At 45.3% G+C, this 24,628-nt stretch overlaps 1 protein-coding gene across 4 annotated transcripts in view; it reads right to left on the reverse strand.

The window, feature by feature from the left end:
* The window catches only part of TLN2 (talin 2), a 402,865-nt gene that overhangs the window by 292,014 nt on the left and 86,223 nt on the right, over positions 1 to 24,628 (reverse strand). For 2 of the 4 annotated variants that reach the window (XM_080934592.1, XM_080934591.1), the window contains exon 3: positions 2,878 to 2,964. The exons of the other annotated variants lie outside the window; for them this stretch is intronic. The gene's annotated coding sequence lies outside the window, so the exon portion shown is untranslated. The remainder of the gene's footprint in view (positions 1 to 2,877; positions 2,965 to 24,628) is intronic. 4 annotated transcript variants of the gene reach the window in all.

Consider the following 24,628-nt stretch of genomic DNA (forward strand, 5'->3'; position numbering starts at 1 on the left):
CAAAGCCTGAGACCTTTAAAAGCTTACCAGCGAGCCAGTGCTCTGCTTGCTTCTACTTCCTAAGGTCCGACCTGCTTCTGCTTCAGAGCAAAACAACTGTAAAGGGCTGCTACCAGTCCACACTTACTTAGCTATGTGCCGGGTCTGATATAAGAACTTTCTATACCCAAAGTTAGCAAATCAGGAGTAAAGGATTAGAATCTCATTCATAGATGTTCCATTGAAGACCAAACAGATTCTCCTGAAAGGTCGAAGAAACCTGTGTCGGGATTAGCAGGGCTGTTTGATTTCTGAGCCAGTGGGGTACTAACCCAATAAACCATAATACTCCCACAATGCCAATGTGACTAACATATTTTAAAAAACCAGAATATACATGAGTACTGAGATTTATTTGTTTACCACTAAGAAATAGTATTATAATGTATTTTCATTTTAATCCCAGGTCAGGAATATGGGGTTGCTTCACTGTCCGCAGCAGCTGACTGTGATTTGCCTCATGCTCTAGCAGGGGTGTGGTTTTGCCAGCAGCAGATAGTTTTGACAAAAGGCAGAGCTTGGTGGGAAGATGTGGCAGCAGGCGGCATGACAGCAGAAGCAGGCTGGGAGCTCAGATCTCAGCCACAGAACGAAGCAGAGAGAGAACCACAAGGGGACAAGGCTCTGAGCTCTCACAGCCTTCCCTCATGACACCCCAACACCACTACCAACTGTCAACCAAGGTCCAAAGATCTAACCCTGTGTGGGATGTTTCTAATTCAAACCACCACGCTCAGCACATAAAGAAATAAACAACACAAAATCATGGTCCCAGCACCTACAACAGGTGGCTCCAAAGTGACCATTTCTGGCCTCCAAAGACACTGAACTAGTGTGCGTGCACAAACACACACAGATACTTATCACTTAAAAATGATAAAATATTTCAGAAAGCAGTACTCTTCCCCCTTACCTTTGTTCAATGCATAACAAAATAAAAAGGCAATTAAGAAGTAAGGACCCAAACAAGTCTTTCGTTTTTTTAAAGGCAGAAATAATTTTGCTTATTTAACTCAGTCTTTTTATTTATTTATTTTTAGTACAGACATAAAACCTACAATTTTATTGCAAAGATTTCAACCTTTACTATATTTTTCTATTACTAGTGGTTCAGAATAATTTGTTGGGGGGGGGGGGGCAGGCTAAAGGAAAAGAGTGCGCCAAAGGACAGACAGACAGATTAACAGATGAAATGTGGGTGAAAGTGTAGTCTGGTGGTACAATGCTTGCCTGGTGTATATGAAGCCCTGTGTTCATTATCCCACACTGACATTCTTTTCAAAGGGGGAAAAGGACTACAACAAAGGTGCAAGATGAGCTTATGTGAGGCTTGGGACTGCACCATCACCACTGAAACCTACAAACTCAGCTGGTAAAGGCACCTGCCACAACGCCTGCTTAACCCTTAGAATCCACATGATGGCAGGAGAGAGAACTGACTCGGAGAGGTTGTCTTCTGACCTCCAGTTGTGTGAACTACTTCCAAGAAGGTCTGAACAAATGTCTACTCACTCTGGATAGGGAACTGATGGCAACGCTGAGTAAGGACACGTCAAAGACCAAATTAGTGAACCAGTGAGTTCACTAAGGTCACTTACAAGAGTATGAGTAAGGTCCATAAATGACAGAAAGGGAGCTGCATCATCAAACATCTCCTTCCCCCATAACTCAAGAAATGGAACTCTGGAGAACTCTGCATGGCTCACAAACAGTTCAAACAGTCCAGAGTTTCCCTCTTCTCCTTGTTTACTGCTTACATAACCTTGTGATTTTCAGGGACTTCCTGAAACTTGTAAGTTGTTCACTAAATGAGCTTGTTGTTTTGAAGAAAGGCTTTCACCCTATTGGCTAGCCTGTACGTCACCATGTTAACCAAGCAGATCTGACACTTCCAGATATCTCCCTACATCTGTCTCCCATATGCTGAGATTAAAGGTGTGCACATGATTTTTCAGCCAAAAAGGAGTGTTTCAGTTCACAGGAACTTGCTACACAACACCTCTGCATGCATGATTTGGCAAGGGCTTATGCCATGTGAAAATAAATACATAAGCATTTACATGTGCACACGAGCACACACACACAAAGTAAATAAATCTGTACACCTTAAAAGTAAAAAGAAATGCATGCACTCATTAATTGCATTCACCCATCTTCAATGAAAGAAATGAGGAGGTGTCCTCACCAGGAAAAAATAGGGACTCTCAGCAATGTTTTCCAATCTACAACAGCACACTAGCATCAAACTTACAGAAACAGCACTACACAGAAGCAGCCTTTCCCCCTTCAAACTCAAACCTACCATTCTGTAATAAAGCTTGGGACAAACTTTATCGAAATACAAGTCTCTATCATGTATTTGCTTGAAATGTAATCGCACAGAAAACCTATATGAACTCTTAAAGAAAACTGTTTCAAAACAAAAATAAAATCTTTCTGCCATTAAAATGGGACAGGAGACACAGTTGCCAAGGAGCCTGCATGGCACCCAGCACATGTGTGTGATGAGTATGGGTTTGACTTATCATCGGCCTCCCAGAGCTTCTGTCCAATTAAGCTGTGTGGCCGAGGCTGGCAATATCTAAAGCAGAGACAGACCAAGGCTTCTGCCATGGAAGGAAAGCCATGTGATGAGACTCTCGGGGCTGTGCAGCTGTCTAGAAGCAAATTCTTGCCCAAAGACAAAACCAAAGGGCTTGAGATAACAAGGTGCCACCAAGACATGGAGAGAATCCTTCCCTTGTCTGCCAGACAATTTCTGTCTTATTTGTAGTCGAAACAAATCCCCAGTGAAGTTCAGAATTCTTCATGCAGAACAACACAACTCCAAAAACTCACATAAAACAGAAGGGAAGGACACGTGTCTTCTGCACAGGAGAGGGCAGAAATCCACAGGACTCCAGAGCTGCTCTGGCGGTGTCAGTCCTGCCAATAAAACCGAGTGTTTGCAGTTCAGTATTACCTAATCCCCAATCAATAAAGGATCTCACACAAGCTGAAACACAGAGGCAGGGAGAGATTCCACTCAGACAAGATTCTATAACCCTGAAATTCACATCTCCATCTTTAAAAAGACATAGTTTTCATAGCTGTATCAAATTATCAATGGTGTCACAATCAAATGAGCTGCATTTGAAAATTTCTCTTCATACCTGATTGGCAACTCCTTAAAATCAGGACCACAAACCCTTGGGCATTCCTTCTCTACCGAGGATCTGTGTGTGTGCACAGGCGTGTGGAAGAGAGAGTTCTCCCAGGCTTTGTCTGCCTCTATCTCCTCAGAGGTGAGACTGTAAGCATGTGTCATGACACCCAGCTTTTTATGTTGGTTCTGGGCATCAAACAAAAACATCCTTGCATGGCAAGCACTTTACCAACCAAGCTGTCTTCTCTGCCCTTCCACAGGGAATCTTGTTTTAAAAAGGAATGTGAAGACATGTATGGAAGGGGCATGGCATCCAACATGGTACACACATACACACACATGGTTACATCCTGTGAGATTAGTTCAGAGTTCATAACTTATCCACTGCAAATTCTCACTCACATAAGTCTGACATAAAAGCATGTTTGAAAACAAATAATAAACAAAAATATATCTATGTACACAAAGCAGGTAAAAAAGAAAGGAGAATCTCAAAAGAAGCCTGCTTGAGTCCTCTGCTACATTGCTCACAAAGTCCTTGGAAGCCTGAGGAACACCAATGTTACAGATGGTTTTTCATATAAAAATGACAGTGCACTGAACCTTCAAGCATGCACACATCATACTATGCATATCACATAGTTTACAAAACTTGACAATGAGATCTGTAGTAACTATACTGCAGAGACAAGAAGAAAGAAAAGCTTCGATCCTTGCCCAGATGAGCCAGAAAGCAAGACACAGTCCTTAGCTAGAAAGCCAAACAGACATGCAGACTCCCAAACATTAAAATTATATTTCGTCGCTACAATGGAAGGAGTTTCTTGATAATCTTTACACAGTCGTGTCATAATAGATATATGCAGGATGTTTCCACTGAGTGTAACATCAGATAAATTATAATGTATACACAATGGATACCTATGCAGCAGTGAATATAAACTAGCTTCACTAACAATTCAGTTAGAACTTCCTGAAATAACACTGAACTGATGGTTAGAAACAGCTAAAGTAAAATTATCTTAAAGGAGATTAAAATTGTACTAGGGAGGTCTCAGAGAGACAGATCAGTGGCTAAGAGAACAAGCTATTCTTGCAGAGGACGCAGGTACACAGAGCATGTGGTATGTGGCAACTCACAATCTGTAACTGTAGTTCCAGGGGACCCAATGCCCTCTTCCTATCTCTGAGAATACCAGGTATGCACATGCTGCACAGATATATATGTAAGCAATGCACATAACAAAGTTATATATTTATATATAAAAATACATTTCCATATATATGAACTGGTGTTGCAGTAAATATTAAATATGGAATTACTTATCTCTTTATCATCCCCCGCGGCCTCACTCCGAGGACTCTGCTTTAGTGTGGAGTAAGGACTCTGTCACTCTGTCCACGGGCTACACTCTCCACAGATTCCCTTCCCAGGCGGTTCACTCCGTCCGCCCTGGTGCTTCTGCCCCAGGCATGTTTCTTTACCCCACCGCCTGGCACAAACATGACATATGGCCTGATAGCTTTTCATGCAGGTTTATATTAAGTTCTCTATTCACAAACCCTTTACACAGTAAGATTACATCCAATATACAAAGATATAAACTTCCCTTCTATAAGAGATAAAAGACCTATAAAATCCCTTAAAAATACTCAATTCTACCTAACACCAATTATGGCCACCAGGATCCAGGTCTGCTTTCCACAGATCCATCTTGGTCTCTTCCCAATCTCTGTGTCTCTTCCGTTTTCCCTCCTTTTCTCTGCCTACCTCTCCACTGTCCAATCATGCATCACCTTAGCATCAATCCCCAGACCAGTGTAAATACATATTTGTATAAATATATAAAAATGTACATATGGACATAACTTGGCCAGGTAACTACTGTGTAGAAGAACAACCCCCCCAGTCAGAAATAGAAATAAATTCTTAGCATTAAAATGGTCTTAGATCTTCCATTGTTTAGTGCCTTCGCTTGATAGATGAGGAATGGAGATTAAGAGTAGTTCAAATTCACATACGCTCTTCTTACACAGATCTGTCACTTTGTCTTAATCCTCCAAGATTCTAAACTAACATTTCCCTTCTCATTAGTGTCCAAGAATAATGGCATTTTGCATATTTGTAACAGGCCTGGCAGAAATGAAGACGTTCTAAACGCCTTTGTAGGCCATGATCTACCAGACTATTGGAAGAACAGACCCTAAGAGATGGGGAACTTCCACGGGAATCTCATGCTGGAAGAAGGAGAACCAGAGGGGGCTTATCCCCTGGAAGGAGATGCAACACAGTTCAGACAACTCGCCAGACTACCCTGCAGACTGAAACTGAAGTCCAGACAGTAACCAGCAGAGCACAGGGCCGTGACTTGACTGTAGTCGCTCAGATCTGGACAGCCCTGACCCTCTAAGTCTTAATTTTGGCTGACACAATGGCTCAGCTGTTAAGGGCTTGTTCTTCAGAGGACCTGAGTTCTAGTCCTAGAACCCGTATGAGGAGACTCAAAACTACCTATAACTCCAGTTCCAGAGGCACCCAATGCCTCTGACTACGAGAGCAAATATGCACATGTACATATATATTTAAAATACTAAGAAATCAATCTAAGTTTTACTCTCACTTCAGGATCCAAAAGATAAGCTTGAGGAAGGAGAGGGCCACTGGGTCCCTTTGGCCCACTTCCCAAATGTGGCTATACTAAATAAATCTCCTCTTTCGGCTTGTTTACTAGAAGTGTGGCTCTCTTAATTGGCTTCTCAGAGACGGGCGACTGAACCCGTCTTCTTGGAAGCTGTGACCCCCAAGCTCAGTAACACATTCTTTTTCTTTGGGGAGAAGGTTTCGCTACCCCAGTCTGTCTGTCCTCCAGCCCAGCAGGATAAAGACTGAGGCTGACTTAGCTCTTCTCATGGGAGGTACCAGCCATTTGGAGATCAGATGCACCTCACTGCTTGCTGGGTCTGTAACACTGCAATTACAATCACAGCCTGGCACAGAATGCATTCCCGTGGATTAAGGTGCATACGAAAACAGGCTGTGTCTCTTCTCCGCTGCCTACAGTCAAGGCTCGGGAAGTACACAGCCTCCTATGTGTCAGATTATGGGTACACACTGATGAACACTGACTTAATTACCTCCCTTAATTAAACAAGCTTGTTCGCCTGATGCAAATTCTAAAAGATCCTTCAAAGTCAAATAACACTTCAATGCCTTCTCCTAAACACACCAAATATAGTTTTCAAGAGATTTTTCTTACACACATTCTACATTTGGATTCCGGTGCAGAATGGACTTCCCCAGACAGCACAGAGAGAGTCTTGTAGTTATTTCTACAATGCTGGGGCATGCTACAATCAGGAAAGGTAAGTCTATTCAAAAGTTTTGCTCTCAAAGAGGAACACATGCAGAAAATCCCTTTTGAGGAGAAGAAAATGAGGATGTGTGTAGATGAGACTAGTCACCCTCTGAGAGACAATGAGGGCGGGGATAAAGATCTCCATTGCTAAAGCTCTGGCCACACACACAGGATGACCTGAGTCTGGATCCGCAGTGCGCTTCTAAATGCCTGCCGTAAGCCCAGTGCTTCTGAGGCAGAAACGAGATCCTGAAGAAAGGCAGCTACTTAGACTGGACAAATGAGCAAGCAAGTCTCTGTAAATAAGGTGGGGACTGGAAAGACTACCCAGAAGTTAAAGTCATTGCTGTTCTTCAAGAGGGCCAAGAGGGAGGTTCCCAGTATTCACACTAGGTAGCTGATAATAACCTGAAACTCCATCTCTGGGAGACCTAACCATTCTGGCCTCCTATAGTCAGGCACAGACACACACCACACACTACTCACTATACACACACATACACACACCCCACAACATAATAAAAATAATTCTTGAAAAATAAAATAATGCAGAAAGCAATCACAAAAGACAATGGCAACCCCTGGCCTCCACATACATGCAGACATCCACATACATGCAGACACACGCACCCACACATGCATACAAGCTGTCACACAATAGAGTGCAGAGACAAGTTTAGTTACAGCAGAGGGAGCATCAGGGTCTTTCTTTCTCTCTTACTTTGCTGAATAAAGAGAAGACAGATTACCATGAAAAAGCTCTGGAACATCGTCTGCCCCTAGTAAAGATTGTAATCAATGAAATGGAGCCAGAGCTGTAACTCTGAGAGACAGGGCTCCAGGCCTTCGTCCCTACATAGCCTCCGACGGGGTGATGCTGGCAGGAGCATCAGTACCTCTTCAATACAATCTGCACATGAAACTGCCTGCCCCTAGTCCCCTGGCTGGAGTACAGACTAGGGAGAGTTCTGGTATTTATTCGGGGCTCACCATGTGCCAGACACTCAGCTAAGACCCCTTGGTGGCTGTCACACTTCATTTTAGCACTCGCCCAACACAGGAGGAATGACAGGATATGTCACAGGTGGAGTATGTATAGGCTAAGTGCACAGAACTCATGGGTAGCAGCAAGAAAACCACTTAGGTCTCCTTCCAATGCCCTCCACTCAGAGTTCAGAATGATGACAAATGACCTGCATTTACCAGAAGTTAGGAAGGACAGGAGCTCGGTGGCCACAGAACCACCCAGAAAATCTCCAACAATGATGCAGGCAGGCAGGCAGAGAGGGTTCACCAAAAAAAAAAAAAAAAAAAAAGACTCTGTGTTTCTGGCTTTAAAGCCACCATGGTGAGTAACCAGCAGAACAGCCCATCCCCCTTCCTCCAAAAGAGCATCATGGCAAGGGTCCAGAGCTCACAGCTCACACAGCAGGTAAGCGACGAGGCCAGGGCAGCAGGACTTAGGTCATCGATGTATGAATGACCTCATACATTTGTATTCCATCCATTGAAAAGAAATGGGTTTTAGAGATCCCCAAAGCTGGAAAAACAGCTGGAGCGAGGGGCAGAGTGTGGGAGGCCTTCTGTGGCAGCTGCAGGTTAGACATATAAAACTGGGATGCTGAGCAATTTGAGGCTGGGACACCAACCAAAGCCATCTAGGAGAAATTAATAGCCTTGAATTCGGTCTTAGAAGAGGAGAACTGGGGTGACTCCGTGACTTTGTGAGTGGAACTGGAAGAAGGGGATTTAAGGAAGGTGAGGCCTTCGGTTTGGGGCTGGGTGGGCTGAAGAATAGAAACAGATGTTCTCATCCAAACAGGAAAGGCAGGCCCAAACATAAGCAAACAGTGCAGGGCAGCAGCAGGACCTTCCCAGGTGCTTTTACCTCCTCAGAAATAGATACAGCAGACAAAGCACATCTTAACAAATGCTCTATAACAAGAGACTGTTCTCAATGCAAGGGGACCTCAACAGTTTGCGCTAGTTGCCCCATACTTACCAAACCAATAGCATTACCCAGTCCAGAGCATTCTCTGTAAACTATGACAAGGACCTTAAACAATTTCCATCTATGTTATTTTTAATCTCACGGGTTGGCATGTATGTGGGATATACGTATCCGTGCACATGTGTCCACATGTGGGTGTGGACATGTGCAGAGCACATGTATACAGGTCAGAGGACAACCTTCCTCTTCCACCTTGTTTAGAAGAGGGCCTCTTACTGCTGCTGTGATTCACACCTGAAGGGATTCTACTGTGGAGCTTGGACTGCTGATGTGTTCTATCATACCCAGCTTTACGTGGGTTCTAGGGATCCAAGAATGCTTCGCCCACTGGCATCATGTTTGTAAGTTGGTTTTGTTGCTGTTGTACATTTCTTTGCTTACCTGTTTGTATTTGAGACGGGGTCTCATATACCCTAGGGCTAGGCTTGAAGTCGGTGTCTAGCTGAGCACAACTCTGGAGTGGCCATCCTGCCTCCAGCTCCCAGATGCTGGGTCACAGGGTAATTCTTTTCCCATCAGTAGTTCCACTTAAAAACCTTTCTCAACATGAAAACTAACTCCGCAGAACGCTGAATTCTCTTTTCACTACATTCACACACTCACTGATCACAGGTGCTAGTTAGGACCAGTCTCATCATGTCCCCATTTGTCTAGCTCAACTTTATCGCAACAGCGGGGAACAACACACTTACTTTCATAGTACCATCCTTGGTGTGTGTTGAATTAGTCTACTCTGAATGGGCCCATGGTAAAATATTTGGGTTTTAAATTTTCTGTTGGAGTTCTATAAAATGCGTTAAATGGATTTCCGCTTTGAATTAGAATAAAATTTCTAGCAATTTCTGAAAATACTTGAACATCCTTCTGCCGTTTTGTACCTGGTACTTACGGGAATGAGCATTCTCAGCATGGGCACTGTAAAATCAAACTAGCACGCAGCTCAGACAAAGTGGTGAGGATGTTCTCGGTCCTGATATGTAAAATACCCAGCAAGCCACTCACTTCTTTATAAAGCCAAAGTACACACATCCATCTCATTGTGCAAAGCCGCTTCCATCAGAACTAACAGTAAAACCACACAAGTAAAAACAATTTAAAGCAAGTTATTTGATTGTGCATCTTTTATACATCTACATTTCTTGAATGAAAAGGGTTGTGAGTGGAAAAATTTAAGGCCTAATGTAACTCATATGGAATCTGATATTTCTTCATAGAATTATACATATATATACACACATATATATGTATAAATTAATATTCACATATATGCAAAGCCTAAAATGAAAAAAAAAGCTGACATTTTACCATTGATTGATAAAATGTAAATATCTGCCTGTTTAAAAAATTTTGTTTTGGAGCTGGAGAAAAAACTCAAAGGTTAAGGGCACTGGCTGCTCTGGCAGAGGACCCAGGTTCAGTTTCCAGTACCCACACAGTGGCTTATAACCACCTGCATCTCTAATTTTAGATCTGACACCTTCTTCAGGTCCCCATGGGCATAGCATATATGTAGTATACAGACATATAAGCAACAAAATATGCATATAAAATAACAACTCAGTTTTTAAAATAAAGTATTACACCAATTGTAGTGGTGCACACCTTTAATACCAGCACTTGGGAGGCAGAGGCAGGTGGATCTCTGTGAGCTTGAAGCTGCCTGATCTACGTACTGAGTTCCGGGACAGCCAGAGTTATGTAGTGAGACCTTGCCTCAGTAATTAATTAATTAATTAAATGAAGTGATCAAAGTACTATAGGACATAGAAGATTAAAGTTAAGAATCCCAGGGTAAGGACACCCCCACTGATTCTTGGGTGCCTCATTTATCCAAGGTCTCTGTCTCTTCCTGGAGATGCCCCCTTCTGCCCACCCCCTGTCAGATGCATATTTCCTTTCATTCTCATGGTTGGTAGAGCTCTCAGGCATTTGAATTAAATTATAAATCTGCCTTCCAGGTGTGAGAAGCAGTTTTGAGCACCTCACTTTGGAGTAACACATCTTCTCTTAGGAGACAAAGAGCAGCGCTGTTCCAGGAACAGCTTGTTGAAGACATCTGCACCTCCCTGCCTGGTACTGCTCCCTCCTTGGAAGACAACTCAATCGCTTACCAAGCGTGCCATATTTTATTTATGCTCCAATTACACAGTTCCTCTGATCAGCCATGTTAGCATTTAATTACCATGCAATTATTCGGGGCACTAACACAAGCACATGGGTATTTCTGCTTCAGCCACAGAAACCATCAGACAGTTGACCCATAGCTCACCCAAGTTTACTCCTGCTCATCTGTATTCTCACTCACAAGAACTGGCCTGTTCTGTGCTTGAAAATTCTCCCCCATTCAGACATACATTTATCTGTTTAAGATCCTAGGACTAGGGAGATCAGCTGTTAAGAGCCGCGGCTGCTATGCCAGAGGACCTGGGCTGAGTTCCCAGCACCACACAGCAGATCGTAACCGTCTGGAGCTCCAGTTCCAGGACTCTAACTGCCTCCTCTGGCCGGCACAGACACTGCACGCACAAGGCACAAATACTCACATAGGCAAAACACCCCTACATACAAAATAAAAATAAGCTGATGTTGGTTTCATTATCCTGGGGCTAGTGTGTCAGAAGAGCTGCCATACCAGCATAAGGGCCTGAGTTCAGATTCTCAGGATCCACATAAAAAGCTAGTAGAGATGAATGCGCATGTAACGCCCATGTTGGGGGTGAGGGAGAAGGGAGCTAGGATATGCTTACTGACTGCCAGCCTAACTCCAGTTCAAGACTCTGTAGTAAGGGAGTAAGGCAGAAGAACAGTAAAGCAGGACCCTTCCAACCCCTCCTCCACCCCTACACACGTGTCCATACAAACACACATACACACACACACAGAGACACACACACAGTAACGATATGAGCATGTCAAAAAAGCAAAATGCAATCTGAGCTGGTGGAATGGCACAGTAAGTAAAGACACTTTGCCAATAAGCCTTTCAACATGAGCCCAAGCCCTGAGTCCTATATGGTAGAGCGAGAGAACCAACTGTGTAAGCTGCTCTCTGATCCTACCACAGGATCCTATGCATGCTACCTACACACACACACACACACACACACACACACACACACACACCATCCTTATTGTTCTGTTGCTTCATACCAACTCCTGGATCAGCTGTCTGGAAAATTCTGGATCAAACTATTCCAAGTAACCCTTTATATGTGTGTCTGTACATTGCAGATTAGTAATTGTCTTTAAGATAAGAGTAGATGTATTTAATAATTTCCCATTACTAAATAACTACACACTGTCCGCTTCACACATGCTCAGAAGATGAAGCTTTAAAAGGGCAGTTTGGGAAGCTATGCAGAAGGGAGGCTGTGTGCTTCCTTCACAAGTTCTAGGAAGACAGAGACCTGCTTGAGCACCTTGGTCCTCCTGCATGACTTTTGAAAAGCCGTATCTTACAGTCTAACTGCTCTAACTGGCGCCTCCTGTGTGACTTTCATTTCCAAGAGTTATTTATAGCCCCAATGCTGCTTTCCACTGTCAAAGTGTGTAAGGCCCCGGGAAGGTCACTTGAGAGGAGTGCTTGATTCCAACACCTTGGCAGTGCAGGATCCCCCATCGTGGGGGGAGGGTGTGCTCTCACAAAGCAATGCTCCAAGAAAGTGCCAAAGGGTCTTGGTGGGGGGGGGGGGGCACGGCTCTCATCTTTACTCAAACAAGCACTAGCTCAACAAACTTCTGCTGTGCCCTCCCTTTCTAACTGCAAGACATGGGAGCCTGCATTCTTCCCCAGTGCACTCAGGTTTCAACAGAAAAGAAGAGCCTAGCAGGAAGGCCAGGACACACATTCCTATCACATACCAATGAAGACAGAGGACAGATAGGTGCCTTCCTCTGGGGCAGCCTACTTAGCTGGGCTTGCGCTGAGTTTTAGAAAGAGAGGTGGCATCTCAGGAGTATCCTTTGCCACCATGCACACCCCTTCAGGACCTTCATGCTTCTTGCTCAAAACTGAAAAAGCCAACACCTACGAGGCATCTATTTCGTGAAAATAGGAACCGCACAACCATCCTAGATGGGACACTCTGGGACATGGAGTTTGCCATGTTCAAGTTACCTGAAAAGCCAGCCACCCCTTCATCCCTACTCCTCACCTACAGGGAGGCATGGCAGACCCAGAACAAGCCACGGAGACCTTCTTTGACCCTTCCCCACATTGAATGTGACCTCTTTAGTTTGGTCCCTGCATAGACACAAAAGAATCAAGAACAGGGTAGGTGAGAAGAAAAGACTGACCACATTTCACCAATATCCACCGTCTGTGTACAAAACACTCAAACCCTGCTGTGCAGTTCTAAGAATTTTAAGAACTCAAGTCTGGGGCCATTCAGATGATAGGGTTCTGCCCTTCATCCCCAACACAAACCAGGGGGACAAATGGCTTCCAGGAGATAGAAACTGGATGCAGGCAGGAACTCCAGAAGAAGACAGGCTAGCAGGAGGATTCGGTACTTACTACAGTTAAGTTTAACTAAAGGGGATTTGTGTGAGGATTAGCAAAATGCTTCAGCTAAGACAGTGGTTCTCAGCCTGGAGATCGCCACACCTTTTGGGGTTTCACAGGGGTCATCTAAGACCTTCAAAAAACACAGACATTTACATTATGATTCATAACAGTAGCAAAATTACAGTTGTGAGGTAGCAATAGAAGAAGTTTTATGGTTAGGGTCACACCCTGTATTAAAGGGCCGCACTGGGAAGGCTGAGAGGCACTGGGCTATGCCATGACTAGGGAGGTAAGAGAAGGAGAGAAAGGCAGAGTGGAAGAGCCAACCTACCCATTTCAGAAGAGGCCAGGTAGCAACAAGAATCAAGTCTGGGGTTTGCTTTCTAATGTCATTACTCAACAAAGACAGTGGAGTGACATTCAAAATATAAACTAGCAAAAACAAACAAACAAACAAACAAGTCAGGTGTGGTAGCACAGAGCTATAATCTCAGTGCTGGGGATGATGAGACAGGACTATCTCCTTGAGTTGTGGGTCAGCCTGAGCTACACAGCACATCTGTGTCTCAAAAAAGCAAAGCAAGAAAACGACAAAACATTATTTCCTTACTTCATCAATATTGACCCCTCCTTACTAGCAGAGATTTTTAAGTGTACGGGTGTGTCTAGAAGGTGCCCACTGAAGGGAACATGGGACCCCTAGAAGCTGGAATTCCTCGGATGGAATGCAAGCGTTCTTAACTCAGTTCACTTTTCCAAGTGGTGCAGCCTCCAGTTCAGGTTCCATCTTTTCTCCACTGATGCATAGCTGTCCTAACACAGCTGAGAGCCCACCCATTCTCCTCACTGACAATACTGGCTGCTTTGATGAAAATTTATCAGCTAGAAAAGTGTGGGTGTGTTTCCAGACACTCTGGTCAGTTCCAGGGATCTAATCTACACACCACTGTCTTGATCTAGGTCGCTGTGAAGAACACCTTCAGGTCAGGGAGAGACTGCACTTCAGCTTGTTCCTTTCAGTCACTGTTCAGGCTTCCCTGAGCCCTTTGTATCCCTACGTAATGCACTCTTAGAAGCAACTTATGGATGCCTTCCAGACAAGTGTAAACAAGAAAACACCACTTCTGGGATTCTGGAAATTACTGACCCTATAGATTGATTTGTGGACAGAAAATCCTACCACCAAGTCTTCCGATCCATAAACACAGTGTCTCTCAGTTAAAGTCTCCATCCAAACTAAACACACACAATGACGAATCTAGTGCTACTGTATGTGTGAAGAAAGGGAGAATCACCTATCCCATAGCTTTCTGCAATCATTTCACAGACTTATGTGTAACCGATTTCAACTGCTGGAAAGGGGAAGCCCGGAGGTGCACAGATCAGTAGGCAGGCAACCCAAACCCAGGCCCTTTCTCTAATTCAGACCCCATCACCTTTGATCCTATGCGGCTCGTGGAGAACTAAGAATCCAAAAATGTTAACTGGAGAGACAAGAGCCTGGAAAGAGACAGGGGTTCGGCTATGGGATAGATACCTGCTCTGAGGCTGCATCCAGCTTCCAAGTTTCGAAAGAAGCTCACATGAAAGCTCAGAAAGAGAAATAGGGGGAGGGGATTCAGATCTGGAGAAAAGCCCCTCTGGGAAAGCACTAGCTGGAGCTCGGCCAGGGGAAGTAGTGAGGCAGCTCCTTGGAGTGTAGCTGAGAGCACACACCTGGCTGCAAAGACTCCTGGGACAGTCCCAGGCAGAAAGGCTGAGGAACAGGACAGTCTGGGGTGAGCATTGCTGTTTCCTTCTCACTCCCGAGAAAAATCATTTGTGTGAGGCACTCTGAGGACGATGGCAGTGAGTGATTCACTCACTAGTCTCTCAAAGTATAGAGCACACACTGGTGACACGAGAGAGAGCTGCAGGCGTGGAAGACTTCTATACACGAAAAACGGAACTACATGGAGCCTAAAAGATGCTTGCTACCAAATCTGACAACCTGAGTATGTGCTCCTGCACACACACACACACACACACACACACACACAGAGAGAGAGAGAGAGAGAGAGAGAGAGAGAGAGAGAGAGAGAGAGAGAGAGTAAGTAAAAGGAAAAACTACATAGAGATACAGCCTGTGGGTCCCAAGTACCTTGGTGTGGTGCTGAGGACTGAGGGCCTATCCCTAAGTGGCTTGTATCCTTGGTTTCACCTCAGTGGGCAACTTTAATTGTCTTCATCTTTTCCTACATCTAACAGCCCACAGGGAACATATATGACTTTTGTAATAAAAGACAATAAATCTATTTTAATGGCCATAAGAAAAATGTGTTGACTCTCTTCACAGCTCAGCTTAGAATCTGGCCACATAAATCCCATGCACCACGGACCGAAGTGGTGAGGTCAAGAGGCACGAGGCACTCGCCCTTGGAAGAATGGGCAGCTAATAGAGTCATACTGAAGCCACAGCAAACAGGTCTGTAAAGCCAGACCTTCTGGGCTTTATGAAATTGTTTCATTCGGGCTGTGACAGCTAAAATGAAAGGCTCTGTCTCCAAGTTGTTTCCAAACACACAAGCGCAGGGACCAGAGACAAAGGTGACACCGGAGCAGAAAGGGTCATCCATCACCACCCAGCCTTTCTATTTCATACCCACATGCATGTTCACAAGGGGCAGAGCTCACAGCCTGTCTGTGTGGGGCTGTTTCCAAATACCATCTGGTTCCAGAGCCACAGAGGACCCCTCTCTCTTCTCCCACAGCTGAGCTGGCCCAGAAACTGATAGACAGACAGACAGACAGACAGACAGACAGTCAAACAGTCAGTCAGACAGAAAGTCAAACAGACAGACAAAGGGTCAGACAGACAGACAGACGGACAGACAGACAAACAGTCAGTCAGACAGAAAGTCAAACAGACAAACAGTCAGACAGACAGACAGACAGACGGACAGATGTCTTTACTGACATACAGAGCTGCAGTCAACAATTCTGGAATCTGGGTTCTTTTCTGAAAGCCACAGTTTAAAGTCTCACTGTCACAGGCCCAGGGCTCTGACACTGTCCGTGATGCCTACGACCTAGGGCAACTTGTCCAAAGTCAGATGTGAGACATCCTAGATTTTTTTCCCCTGCCCAAGCACTTCCTCCTGAGAAAATTTCAAACCAGATGACTTCATAACTAGGCCCTCAGAGGAATGTTAACCACCTGTTTTCTCGCTTCATGCTCTATAGACATTTGAGAAAAGCTGGCAAATACAGTAAATTCAAGCTACCATGTCTTATCCTACATGTAAGATTGCATAGCAAATATTTCAGAAGAAAAAAAACAGGTGGGCAGCTTCTGATAAAGGACTCCCAAGCCTCTGACCACTACATGTATACGAACTCACACAAATAATAAATATTAAGAATAATACATAAAGATCGGTGAGCTCTTGCTTATCAAACCAGGATATCATCTATTACCTTAAAATCCTCTGAGTATAACTATGTTCAGAGGAAAGAAAAACAGCTTTTACAGTTCCCCCACATCTCATTTTCTCTCCCCCATCCCGAAATGTGTGGGACAGAGGAACTGCAGGAAAAGCATAGTCACTTCTACGGCGCCTGTGTCCTGCACAGAACCAGCAGCCAGACCTGTGTGCAGGGCTGTAGGTTATAAAGAGAAAAACCCTCAACAAGAATGAAAGCTTCACTGTGTGGGGCAGTGTCATCCCAGCACGCAGGAGACAGAAGCAAGGCCAGCCTGGTCTACATATCGAGTTCTAGGACAACCTGGGCTACATAATAAAAGATCCTGTCTTCAGGGGGGGAGGGAAGGAGGGAGGGAGGGAGGGAAGGAGGGAGGGAGGGAGGAAGAGAGTAAGATCAAGCAGGCAATTTTCATTTTTGGAGAATGCTCAAACAACAAAAGGTATCAGCAACCTTATGGAGTAGGAGAAGCCCTTCTTTAGTATAAGCCCATCAAAAGGAAGGCAAGGAGAAAAGGGGTCTCCAAACCAGTCCTGAGTATTTAATTCCAGCCCTCAGCTGGAGGTCTGTTTAAGTAACTCAAGTAAAGAAAAGTGGTTGTTACTGGATCAGGAACAGTGAGAAGAAAACCTCTGAGCTCCCTGAGTCAGGCACCCCTCACCCTCATCCATTTCTTGGCCAGGTGAGAGCTTGGGGTAGAGATGAAAGTTGCTTTCTTAAACAATGGACAGAGCCGTTTAGCTGCCCCAGGCCCTGCCATTCTCCTGCAAAGAGGGCATTTCTGTTCCATTCCCTGGGACAGCCTGGGACTTGCCCTGTAGCACACTGCACTTTGAAGCTCAGTATTTCTAAACCCCCAAACTTGCACAAGATGCATTTTTCAGTGGCACTGCTGGAGAGAAAGAGAATGGCTCTGCCAAGACCGCAAGCCCCCTGGGGTGACCAAATTCCAAACAAACAGAACTGTGTTGACATATGGACCATGGTGGGGCCTGCACACTCTGAAGAAATGGCCAAGAACAGCTTCTGGTGACTGTTCTCAGACAATGTTATCTTTCTTCTGCATCTTCAATGGCTCAAGAGGAGAATGTATATTAAACAGAAGAGGAAAGTTACTTAATACACACACACACACACACACACACACACACACACACACACACACACAAATTCCTTTCCCAACAGTGTTCACTCAAAAGAAGGAATTTCACTCCCTGGGCACGGATGTAGCTTTACATGGCCATCCCACATATATACTCTGGTCTTACACATTGCTAAAGAAGTCCTGTTCAACAATCCCCACTTCCTCGGTTCAATTTAGGGCTGCTCACTAGAAATCTACTTAGGAATTCAGGGTCTAAGGGAAGTCATTCCCTGGTGTGGGGAGACTCCCCACTGGACCCTGGCAGGATATGGAAGCGTTCTAGAAACAATGAATGTCTCTTCTTCAGCCTCTCAAGTTCTGTGCAGCCACACCGACCAAAAGGCCCTTCTGTGTTCCTATTTACCAGTAGAAAACAGTCAACGATTTGGGCCTGTTCATTTCCTCACACCTAAATTGTGGTCTTGAATGAATTTATATGACTGTGATGCCGAGAGTCATATGACTGCACAGGAGACAGAATTCAAAGGCAGAGCAGTAGGCAGCTTTGAGTTCTAAGCTACTTCCCTGTTGAACCTGCACAACTTAAAAAAAAGAAAGAAAGAAAGAAAGAAAAAAAGAAAGAAAGAAAGAAAGAGATTGGTGGCACACTCTTTTAATCCCAGTACTAAGGAGGCAGATTTCTACAATGAGATCGAGGTCACCTTGTCTCTGATAAATAAATATTAATAAAGCAGCACTCCACAAAGTAAGAAGACACTCCAAATATAAACCATGGGTCTGGGTGGTGGGAATGGTTGTCTTCAAGATGGTGTCCAGATACTGTCATGAAGTTAACAGGGCAAGGCTGGAATTCTGTCGTAATAGGTGTCCTCCTGGTAAAGCACACATCGGCCACGCCTCTCACTGGTTATTAATCAACAGTGACTTTAGACTCTGCCCCCATGTTGACAGCTGATCTCTACCTTGGAATGACAATAACCCTTACAGTGCTCACCTCAGAATGCCCCAGTCATTTAATAGTTCTGCCGAATTCCACATACTCCTTCCCATGCAATGAACTGATGGTGGAATAGTACATCCATCAAAAGAGCAATACTGTAAGTGGGGGTGGGGTGGGGTAAGGGGCCTCCTAGAAAACCAGCCCACTGACAAATCCCTACAGAGACTGGGGACCAATGGGCATGAGAAAGTCCCTCACTCCTGTGACAGATACACTGATAAGGGCCAGGCTTAGGCAACCCTGGCTCTTAGGAACACATGAGATATCAGCCCTGGTTTTCTTGAGCATGCCAACTCCTTTGGCTGAAGGAAAGGTCATCCTCAGCCACGAGGAAGGCGGAAGAGAGCATGTAAGGTGGTATCCGTCAACTAACCCTGAGCTTAAAACACTGGAAGAGTGAACACTGAACCCACAAGAGGGATTGTGGGTAGGATAAACAAGTCAGAAGTAAGATCAGCATAAGAGATCACAGAGCTGCCATGTTAGGGTGACAGAAGAACTGGAGAGCTTACTTCAAACTAGAACTCTCACTATGCACTCAGGGATCTTTGCGTCTTAGAACTGTTCTTTTACACGTATGAGTGTTTGGCTGCATGTATGTATGTGTACCACGTGCAGGTCTGGTATCCTCAAAGGATAAGAGAGGGCATCAGATCCCCTGGAACTCAAGTTACAGATGGCTGTAAGCTGTCCATCAAAGCTGGGTCCTCTGTAGGAGCAGCAGGTGCTCTTAAAGCCATCGCTGCAGCCCCTCGGACTCATTTCTTGGCAGATACGAAAGTCTACTAAGTTTCTCAGGACAGGCCTTTCCTCAGTCTTGAACAAGTCAACACTCTTCATGCTTACTCACCAGCACTGTGTTCCGTACGTCTCTAGTGCTCTGAGAAAACACCAAAGCATCTTACAGTCCATCACCCAGAGACGTGAGGGCCAGAACTGGAGGCAGGATCCTAGAGTCAGGCAGAAGCAGAGGCGGAGGCATGGAGGAAGGCAGTTTCCTGGCTTGTGCTCCATGGCCTGCTAAGAGCCTATACTAGCTGGTTTTATGTGCCAACTTGACATAAACTATTGTTATCTGAAAGAAGAAAAACGGAGTTGAGAAATTGCCTCTATAAGATCAGGCTACAAGGCGTTTTCTTAATTAGTGATTGACGTGAGGGCCCAGCCCATTGTACGTGGTTCCACCTCTGGGCTGGAGATCCTAGGTTATATAATAAAGAAGGTTGAGCAAGCCAGTAAGGAGCACCCTCCATGACCTCTGCATCAGCTCCCGCTTCCAGGACCCTGCACTGTTTTTAAGATCCTGTCCTGACTTGTTTCATTAATGAACAGCAATATGGAAGTATAAGCTGAATAACACCCCCCCCCCAAACTTGCTCTTTGGGTCATGGTATTTTCGTCACAGCAATAGAAACCCCAAGACAACACTTTTTCCTATACAACTCAGGGCCACCTGTCTACAGGTGGCATCACCATCCCACAGGATGGGCCAACAGCACCTTTGATTATTAGCAGAAAAATGCCTACAGGGCCAATCTGGAAGGGATATTTTCTCAATTAATGTTGCCTCTTTCCAAATGACTCCATCCTGTGTCAAGTTGATAAAAACAAAACAACATAGAACAAAACAAAACCACAAGCACCAAGGGACTAGATGCTAAGAAGAGCACCCCAAGCCTTGCCATCCAATGAAGAACCTATGTGAGTGTTGGAAGTCAATGTATCTTCAATTAGTAATGGTTTAAGATTGTACCAAACCGACTATGGCATCTTTCAATATAAAGCCACCCCCTTAGTGTAAGTGCAAAACAATACTGTTGTAATGAGGCTCTGCCTGTCACTGGGACCCGTGGCTAATATGGTCCTGTAGAGCTACAATACCAGGAAAGCGTTCTGAGAGATGGTTTTCAAAGGCCCTTCCTTAACCAAAGTTATCAGTGGACCGGGAGGTAAGCCTCTCTCCCATAGAGGAAGAAGGATGCTTTCATCCACTGGACAGTGAAGAGAGCTTGCTGACCTTCTCACAGGGGTGGAGCAAAGACCTACATGCACATAAGTAAGTCACCCAGATGTGCTCCACATGGCCAACCCAGCAACTGAATTTGGGGTCCATTCATTCCAATTCATTTTGTTCTACCCTCAAAGACTCAAGTTCAATGACTCCAATTTCAAGCTGAAAATTAAACATTTCACCACATCCCAGACATGTTAGGGAGGAGCTGTAAAGAACATGCATGTGTGCCACCATCAGCATACATAAGAATTTGTTGGGAGCACACACTCCACAGCACATTCACTCACTCATTCATTCATTCCCTCAGCAAACACTTTTAAATCCTTATGTTAGGCATGCCCTAAAACACAGGGAATGCCCCCAAACAAGGCCTCATTCCCTCAGGGGTCATAAATGTATGCACACAATTGTACCATGCAAAGCCATGTAACTAGGGGACAGTCATAAAGCAAAGTTGGTGGGGGGGAGAGTTTGCCTCCAGGTGTGCAGAAGGACAAAGGGACTATTTCCTAATGTGGAAACAGAGGCAATGTTGACAATAAAGCAGAACGAAGCTCATACTAAAAGTGCATATATTCAAATAAGTCACACTGTTACAGTCCATGCACAGGGCAATACAAGGAGAGGTCACTTAAAAAAAGAGTCACAATCCATTTTTTTTTAAAAAAGTGATTGGTAACAAACACAAACGCCCGGGGTTAACCCTTTCCAGGAACTGACCATAGGACAGGCAATGTCTCAGCAGGGGTCCCAGCACAGAGTGCCAGCTACTGCAGGAAGCCAGGTGGAGCCGGAGTATAAACCTCAGGACAAGCTCAGCTAAGGCAGTAAGGAGCCCACAATCCTGGGGCCTCACCCACCATCCTACTCACCTATGGGCTCTTTAACAGCACAAATTCCAAGCCTTACCTGAAACCTGCTTAACCACACTCTCTTGGGGCTGGGGTGTCCCCTGTTGTCTCTTCTAGATCATCCTAAAGAAGTTAGCCACAGTGAGAGCATTCTGAGCAGATTTTTCGCTGAGCACCCCTGGCACCAGGAATGAGTGGGTTCCCTCTCAAGACAGCTCAGACGCAACAGCTTCCTGAGACCAGTGAAGAGTCTAACAAAAACGAGGCCCTGCTCAGCCAGCCATAACACCTGGGCTCTGCCTCCTCCGAGAGACACCAGGATAGATGGAACCAACCTTGACCCCGCCCATCTACTCTTAATTGGTATCCAAGGTGACTGCTCCAATCATTAGTATAGCCTGTGTAGCTTCATAAAACCTACAAAGGAGAAAAAGAGAAAATCTTGCAGGGTCCAGAAATTACAGCTAGGAGGTCGCCTGTGATTGAAAGACTGAAAGCTAAAACACAAGCATGCAATTACCCAGCCAGGTGCCTCTGGGTTCTGTCTGGGAAGGGCTCTCTGGCCACACCCCGCCTGCTGCAAAGTGCAATTTTGTTAATAAAAGGATCCTGTGGAATGTGGTCCCCCGGGGCTTGTCACACACAAAACCGCTTGTTTTGAAAAAGGATGAGTAATAACAGTCCCCACTCTCCAGGGGAAACAGGTGACAGGCCTAGGACCATCTGCAGCACCAGAGGTCCAACTGTCCCTGCATCCCAAGGCCCTTCAAACCGCTTCCCGAATATTCAGCCTCCTGCTTCCATCACACCCATCTCATAAGAGCTGCACGTCCAGATCCCCTTCTCTGCCCTACTTAGGTCACATTCGGCTGGCAGAGGGCAGAGACCCTCTTCCACAGAGAGATCTCTCTTGACCCGTAAATTTCAAGGTTGCCACTCCCAAGAGAAGTTTTCCTAAGATTAGTTTTACAGCACCCACAGTCAGGGTCCAGGTACAGGCAAACCCTTTGCTGCTACGTAGGGCAAGCTCATGGGGAAGGCTCCTTTCTTTCTCAACCCTATTCAATCCACTTTATAAAAATAAAAAAATAAAAAAAAATAAAGGCTTACAATGCCGGTCACATGGCTCAGCACATCTTGTGTCCTGGGAGGGTAATTGTATAAAGAAATGAGTGACTAGATAAATGGCTGGAAATAACAACATGAGAAACATCCTGTCTTCCAGGAGTGCAGTTTCCAGCCAGGAGGCCTCGAAGGCTCTGCACAAATGAGACTGAGTACAGAAAAGGAGAGGGACTCTGCAGACCGGAGTGACAGGCAGGGCGAAGGGTGGGGCAGCTCAGGCTGGGCCTGGGTACTCTGGTACAGCGCGTCTGCATTCTTCTTTACCTGTTGTCTACCAGACGGTGGCAAATGTGTGGGAACACAGGGAAAGGAAGGCTAGGCAGGGTAGCTAGGAAGACTGAGCACCTGTATCTGAGCTGCGCTGGGAGGAGCGTGGGGGCTCCTTTATGCTATACTGAAGAAATGTATTCAGAACCCTCATCACTGGCACTGAGCCAGAATGAAAGAGTAGGGGAAAGAAGGTAGGGAGGGGGAGGCACAAGGGGCCACCTCTTCTCAGATGAGCCTTCCCTCCTTCTCACATTACAATAGCATCTGTATCCTTGACTGCCAGAGCCGGTCAGAAAAGGACAAAGACCTAGGATATACAAAAACTATGAATCCACACATGTGCGTGGGCGGGGTCTGAAAGTACTGATAATTTTATCACATCCATGGAAACATGATTCTTAAAATGGAGAATCATCTGGAAAACTCTCCCTTGGGGCCTGAACCTCTGCCGTGTAATGATTTTTCCTTCTTAAGAGAAGAAAGGTTAACAGGGTGTATCCATTTTTCTAAATAGGGTCACACAGCCTTTTCTCAGCCGATTCCTGCTCTCAGGAAGATTAGTGACATGCCCAGATCTCCACCTGCCCAAAGGACATCTCTTGGTCTAAAGACACTCTGCCTTTGTTTCAACCCAGACACACAGCTGAGGCCCAGCATAACTAGCAGAGGCTGTAATTCAAGGTAGCCATAGCCCTGCTTTAGAGCAGGACGTGTAAGCCTTGTAGAAGGCTGCAGGAACAGGACGCCTCTAAAGAGAAGCACAGGCTCATGGGTCTGAGGATGCTCTATGCCCTTAAAAAAAAAAAATTAAGAAAGCACAAAGATAAAGTTCGTGTGAAAATCCACTGGCCAGACCCCCATTTAGCTTCTTCTAACTATGTATCTTCCTGGAAGGGAATCATTTCAACCTGTGCTAGTCCAAAGAAGGCCAGGTCCGTCATCCTGACACATTAGAAACTTTCCCCAGCATCTTCCTTCCTTTCGGCTATTCACCTGCACTAGTGCTGGGCACTGGTTGGTCCACTTTTGTCCAGTACACTCTGGAGATCTGGAGCACAGTTTTAATGCAAGCCTTCTGTAATACCGTCTTCCCAGCGATAACCGGCTCAAATCATCCTACACCGAATGATAACGTAATTGCAGAGAGGGCAGCAGTTTATGAGGTGTCTTTGCCAGTCAGGCACAGGGTCACCTGCACCATCCAGTCTAGCAGTACAAGGGAAGGGTACATCACCAGGGTTTCCATAGACCCTGGCCTGCAGTGGAAGAGGTGAACCCAGAGCTCGGATGTCTGTGGCAAGTGTGTAGGACCACGGCTCTGTATGGCCCTGTTCTGACACGATGGGAGATTCTCAGACAAACACTCATGCACTGTCTGCCTGGTTACTAGCACAGCAGCTGGCAGCTGCTCTGGGACCAGCTTCCCACACAAAGATTTGTGCCTATTATCTGGCTTTTCGGCCATGTGCTACAAACATCTACTCAGTCCCCTAAAGAGGACAGGAGGAAACAAGACTCCTCATAACTGGCTCTTTCTAGATTCCTGGAATATTATTCTCTTTGGGGATGCTAACTTTTTGGTTTTTTGTTTTGTTTTGTTTTCTTGTTAGTTTTGACAGGGTCTCATGAAGCCCAGGTACTATCCTCTGCCTCAACCTTCCCAGGCTGGGACTACAGGAGTGTACCACCATATGGGGTCTATTTAGTGCTGGGAGTCGAGACCAGGCCTTCCTGAATGCTAGG

This window comes from Micromys minutus, assembly GCF_963924665.1.
Source record: "Micromys minutus genome assembly, chromosome: 21".
Lineage (NCBI taxonomy): Eukaryota > Metazoa > Chordata > Mammalia > Rodentia > Muridae > Micromys > Micromys minutus.